We start from the raw sequence: 6000 nt of genomic DNA on the forward strand, positions 1-6000 counted from the left end.
AGACTGTGATTTACTCTTCTTTTGGCCTTAGATGGTTACACGTGACTGCCTGTATCCCACTCATCCTCTCTGCACACTGTTGTGCAGAACCTGAGGGGCAGAAGCTTGCAGATGAGAGCAAAGCAGGTTGGGGGGCATCAGGTAGTTCCATTAGGGCATTAGACATCTCTCTAGGGACAGGGATGGGACACCAGCCATGGCAGGTCTGACACAGCATGTCCCATGTCTGGGCAGGGCAGTGCTGCAGCAGGGCTGGAGATATGTCCTACAGCCTCACTGGTGCTCCAGTCATAAAAGAAAGGTACGGTTAGCTCTTCCTGGAAATGGAATGTGTTTCCAGAAAGACTAGGTTACTAACTCAATGTCTTAGTGAAGGAACACACATGGGGTTTTGGAAATAAAAGAAAGGAAATTCCATATCATATCTGTGTCTATATCTATACCTATAGCTATGAGGTGGTGGAGTCACCATCACTGGAGGTGTTTAGGAAGAGACTGGATGGGGTGCTTGGTGCCATGGTTTAGTTGATTAGATAGTATTGGATGATAGGTTGGACTTGATGTTCTCAAAGGTCTCTTCCAACCTGTTCTGTTCTGTTCTGTTCTATTCTATTCTATGTATAACTATATATATATATATCTACTTCTGTTCCAATCTCTGTTCTTCCATTCCTTATGTTTTAGACTGATTTTTAGTATCTTAAGCTTTTAATTTTGTTTTGCTACCTATATTGTCCAACAACCACACAGGAATCATAGAATTGTAGAATCAAAGAATGGTTTGGGCTGGAAGGGACCACCGAAGGTCATTTGGTCCAACCCTGCTTCAGTCAGCAGGGACATCCTCCACTAGACCAGGTTGCTCAGAGCCTTATCAAGCCTAACCTTGAATATTTCCAGGGATGGGGCCTTAACCGCCTCCCTGGGCAACCTATTCCAGTGTTCCACCACCCTCATGGTGCAGAATTTGTTCCTAACATCCAATCTAAATCTACTCTTCTCTCATTTCAAACCTTTGACCCTCATCCTATCACTCCAGGCCATCAGAAACAGTCCCTCTGCAGCCTTCTGGTGGGTCCCCTTCAGGTACTGGAAGGCTGCTATTAGGTCTCCCTGAAGCCTTCACTTCTCCAGGCTGCACAACCCCAGCTCCCTCAGCCTGTCCTCATAGCAGAGGTGCTCCAGCCCTTTTATCATTTTCATGGCCCTCCTCTGGACCTGCTCCATCAGGTCCATGTCCTTCTTGTGTTGTGGGCTCCAGACCTGGATGCAGCACTCCAGGTGAGGTCTCAGCAGAGGAAAGTGGCGGAATCGCCTCTCTCCATCTGCTGGCCATACTACTTTTGCTTCATCCCAGGATGCAAAAGAAAGGAGGAAAGGGTAGTTGCTGAATCTGTGCTATTTAAAATGCTTCTGAGAACTTCTGTGCTCTGAACTCTTTTCTAGGTCTCTTTCTATTTTAAGGCTACAACTCAATTGTTACATGTTTGTATAGAAAACTTTCACTCTTTTTTGTCAGCATGATATATTTCTCTATAAGGCAAACCATATAACACTGCTCTTAGAAACTGTGAAATTCAGTATAGATAAATTTCATATAATTTTATTAGACCAAAACTGTACATGGAGGGGTGCATTGTTTCCTGCTGAAGTAGACAAGAAAGCTAAAACGAACTTGAAAGTTGTATGGGCTCTTGACTTCATGAAAGAAAATTAAATGATATGTTTAGATTGTTCCCTCCTGAATTGCTGGGTGTCATGCTTGGCTCGATAAAGTTCACAGTCTGAGTTTTTTACAGCAGTCATTAATTTATGATTGTCAGCATTGAGGAGGAGATTTTATGCGTGTTTAGTTTCAGATGCCTTGAGACATTTGCTGCTCTAGGCTCTGGAAGGAGGCAGTCCACCACTTGACTTACATTCTGTGATCTGATACTTTAATGAGTATTTCCAAGTCTTTCTCTTCAGGGCTGCTCTCAATCCATTCACCCACCCTGGTCCATATTGCTACTGGGGATTGCCCTGACCCATTTACAGGACCTTGCACTTGGTCTTGTTGAACTTCTTGGGGCTTGCACAGGACCATTCCTCAAGCCTGACAAAGTTTCTCTGGTTGGCAGTCCTTCTCTGAAATAAAGCAACTGCACCACTCAATTTGGTGTCATCTGCAAACTTCAGGGTGTACTAGATCCCACTATGTCATCAAGATATTAAATTGTTTTGGTTTCAGTACAGACCCTTGAGGGACACCACTCATTATTAATTTCCACTTAGACATTGAGCCATTGACTGTAACTCTTTGAATACAGCCATCCATCCAATTTATCCATCTAACAGTGCATCTGTGAAGCTCATACCACTTCAATTTAGTAGCAAGAAGGTTGTGGTGGACTGTATCAAAGGCCTTAGAGAAGTCTGGGTGGAAGACATCTATAGCTCTTGCCTTGCTCTGCTCATGCAGTCACTCCATTGAACAGGGTCATTAGAACTGCTGATATCTATTTGCCTCTGTTACAGGGTGCTCCAAATCCCCCTTCCCCACCTCCATCATCGGAGGTTTGATGGGAGAAGACAAAGGCATGAAATTGCCTTCGCCTCTTCCTAGGGGACAGGTAAAAAGGTGCTCATTCTTCCCACTGGGAGCTGAAGCCCCTCACATGGATTCACCCATGGGGGGAAGCCTGCACTGGGATTAGGAACTGTGATTGGCTGGGTTCTTTGCACTCAGTATATAGGCACTGGACACGTTGTCTAGGAAAATCTTAAATAGAGCAACCAGAAAGCAGCCTGTGCTCTCATTTTGGGTCTCATTTTTGCATCAGTTTCGGTGCTCATTCTGGACTCGCTCTGCTCTCGCTCTGGATTTGTGGCAAAATTGGAGAGATCAGCACTCAGACCTGGCTTCTCCCCGGACCTGCCTGCCCTGGGGTCCTGCTCCCTGCCTGCTGCTGGAGTGACCCTGCCTGCCGTCAAACTGTGACTTCCCTTGCACTGCTCAGACAGTGCTGCTGCAGGAGTTTTCCCTCGTGGCAGCTGTGTCTAAGGACACTTTGATTTTGGCAGCTCCCTTTTCCTTTGGATTTGTGTTGTGTTATCCACACATTGGATTATAAACTTGCAGTTCTGGAGCCTGCCACCAAAGAGAGACTGAGGGACTATCTCCAACTTCCTGCTCCGTCCTCGTGAGTACAACTGGCATTCTCATTCTTTCCCTAAGGTCCCGGCTTGTCTCTGATTTTGTAAGTGGAGGAAAGCTATTCTGTGGCTTAGCCTTTCCATTTTCTGAATTATCTAACTTGTACTAAAGCTTTCCATAAGCATCCTGGTAGAATTTGCGACCGAATAGAACCAGTAAATAAATTTAATCAGTTTTGCACATAATTTTGGGGTGGGGATTTTGGGAAAATAAAGATAACTATATTTTTATAATTCCCACCTCGTTAATTTAATCCAAATCAAAACAACCTCTTTAGGTGTTCTACCTGTAGCTAGCAATAAAGGAAAGGGAAGAAGAATATCGCTTTCAGGGATCTCTCTTTTAAAACACAGAGAAACAAGAGAGGTGCTGAGGTGGCAGAGGGTTAGACTATGAATTTCCTGGCCCATTTCCTCTCTATAGCCAATGGGAGTTGAGTGCCTTAGAATGTCTTTGAAAATACCTGTATTAGAGAAAAGCTATCACTGAAAGTTCCTTCTGTCTGATGGAAGTTCATTTATCTGTAAAACAGTTCCAGACGCCTTTCTAGAAATTCCTTTCTTTTGCTCATCAGAACATTTCCATGGGAAATCAGTGTGACAAGGAGCAGTGTGCTGTAGCTACACAGAAAGCACTACTGTTATGAGCACAGAGTAGAAGGTATGAGTTCTAAAACATCAGTATTTCAGTGGAAGAGTTACTGTAGACACTTACACCACCATGAGGTGTTATTTGGCAGTAGCATTTTATCAAACAAGATAAGGCTAGATTTTTGATTTGGCATAATTCTATCCTAGAGTTTTATAATTTAAAATATAAGAGTTAAAACCCCTTAAATATTGTTAAACAGACTTACAATGAAAGTGTAGGCAGAAATGTCTCTGAACACATCTTCTTAGGCCTGTGACTGATAGACAACATTGGGCAGTTAAAAAATTTATTGCTGGTCTTCTGAGTTGTCTGGATAAGGGCGGTCTCCATCCTTCAAGCCAAAGAGCTACTTTAGTGTGTCACCATCCTAAGGTACCTTCACCTTTGTCCTTTGCTAAATGCCTTCTACACCAGAGCTGATTTGCCTCTAGCAATGAAAAAAACTTTCCTTGTATGAGCCACATGCAACCATTCTGCCATCATTCATTAAAGTGTATTCACACCCAGGGCTGAAGTATCATCACCTCTTCTTCTCTGCTTTACAGACTGCTTTTGATCATAGTCACACAGGGAGTATACAGCAGAAGTATGTCTCAAGTCTATCCCTCCTCCTGGAGGTTCTCACAGTACAATAAAGAAGTAGCTGTGCTGCTTTATAAGGCTGTATGGAGGATGTGCATCTGTGCCATACCTGTCCTGACTATTAGCAGACCACTCAATGGTGCCAGACTCACGCGCTGCACAAGTTCAAGTAATATTAGAGAAATTTCAGTTAAAAACATTACAAGAATTCCATGTGGTTTACAAAACTGCTAATGACAGTCATTCCAGTTCTGGTGACAGAGCTCTTTGTATGTGACAATGAGAAATTCACTAAAGATGTGTGACAGCTGCTTGCGAACTCATTCAGGCTGACAAAACTCTTGAAGGAAGTGCCCACCTGCAAAGTGGTGAGGAGATTTACTGCAAAGCAGTCCCTTGGAATTGTAAAACTTTCAGTGGCTCATGATTTCAGTTTGCTCTGAGTCTCTAATCAAGGGCACATTGCAGTTTAGGCTGCAAAGGTAGCTCAGGACTGTCCCAGTTTTTCAGTGAAAGTATTTTCTGGCAAAATTCTTTCTCCAGCTGCAATATTCTTCTAAAATGTAAGTACAAATCTATAGACAATTTGTAAATTATTTTATCTTTCTGACCTATCCTTTAGACTAGGTCCATCTAGGTCTAAGCTTGGGCACTGGAATTTTTACATGTACCTGTGCTTTAACTACATCAGTGGATGAGGGAAGACAAATAGATGTCACCTGTCTGGACTTTTGTAAAGCCTTTGTCACAGTCCCCCACAACATCTGTCTAAGATGGAGAGATAAGGATTTGATGGGTGGACTGTCCAGTGGAAAAGGAATTGGTTGGGTGATCTCATCCATAGAGTAGTGGTCAACAACTTGATGTCCAAATGGAGATGGGTGAAAAGTGGTGTCCTTCAAGGGTCTGTATTGGGACCAGTGCTGTTCAGTATCTTCATCAATGATATTGACAGCAAGATTGAGGCACCTTCAGCAAGTTTGCAGATGATACCAAGCTGAATGGTGTGGTTCATAAGTCTGAACAATGGGATGGGTGCCATCCAGAGGGACATAGACATGCTGGAGATGTGGGCTGAGGAGAATTGCATGAGGTTCAATAAGGAAAAATGTAAGGTCCTGCACCTAGGTCAGGGCAACCCTAGATATCAGTCCAGGCTGGAGGATGATGAAATTGAGAGCAGCCCTGCAGAAGAGGACTTGGGGATGCTGGTGGATGAGAAGCTGGACATGAGCCAGCAACAGGCACTTTAGAGGTCCCTTCCAACCATTCTATGATTCTATGTCACATGTATGCATGTCACAGAATTTTTATGGAAGTTTAATGTCTAAAAATATTTCAACATAGTTTTCCTTTTGCACAACAAAATTTTTATTTACTGTCTCCAAGAGAGAGAGGTGATGTGGCCTCATATGGCATTCAGCAATGTCTGCACCCTCTACCCTACATACCAGGCAGAGTTTGCAGTTTGAATTCTGTCCCTGCGTAGCATGTGACTTACCTGAGTCAGCTGGAGTTCATCCACAGGGTCAGTAGAGATACCTGTTATTGTAGTACTGATAATCTTAACG

This window comes from Dryobates pubescens, chromosome Z (genome assembly GCF_014839835.1).
Source record: "Dryobates pubescens isolate bDryPub1 chromosome Z, bDryPub1.pri, whole genome shotgun sequence".
NCBI lineage: Eukaryota > Metazoa > Chordata > Aves > Piciformes > Picidae > Dryobates > Dryobates pubescens.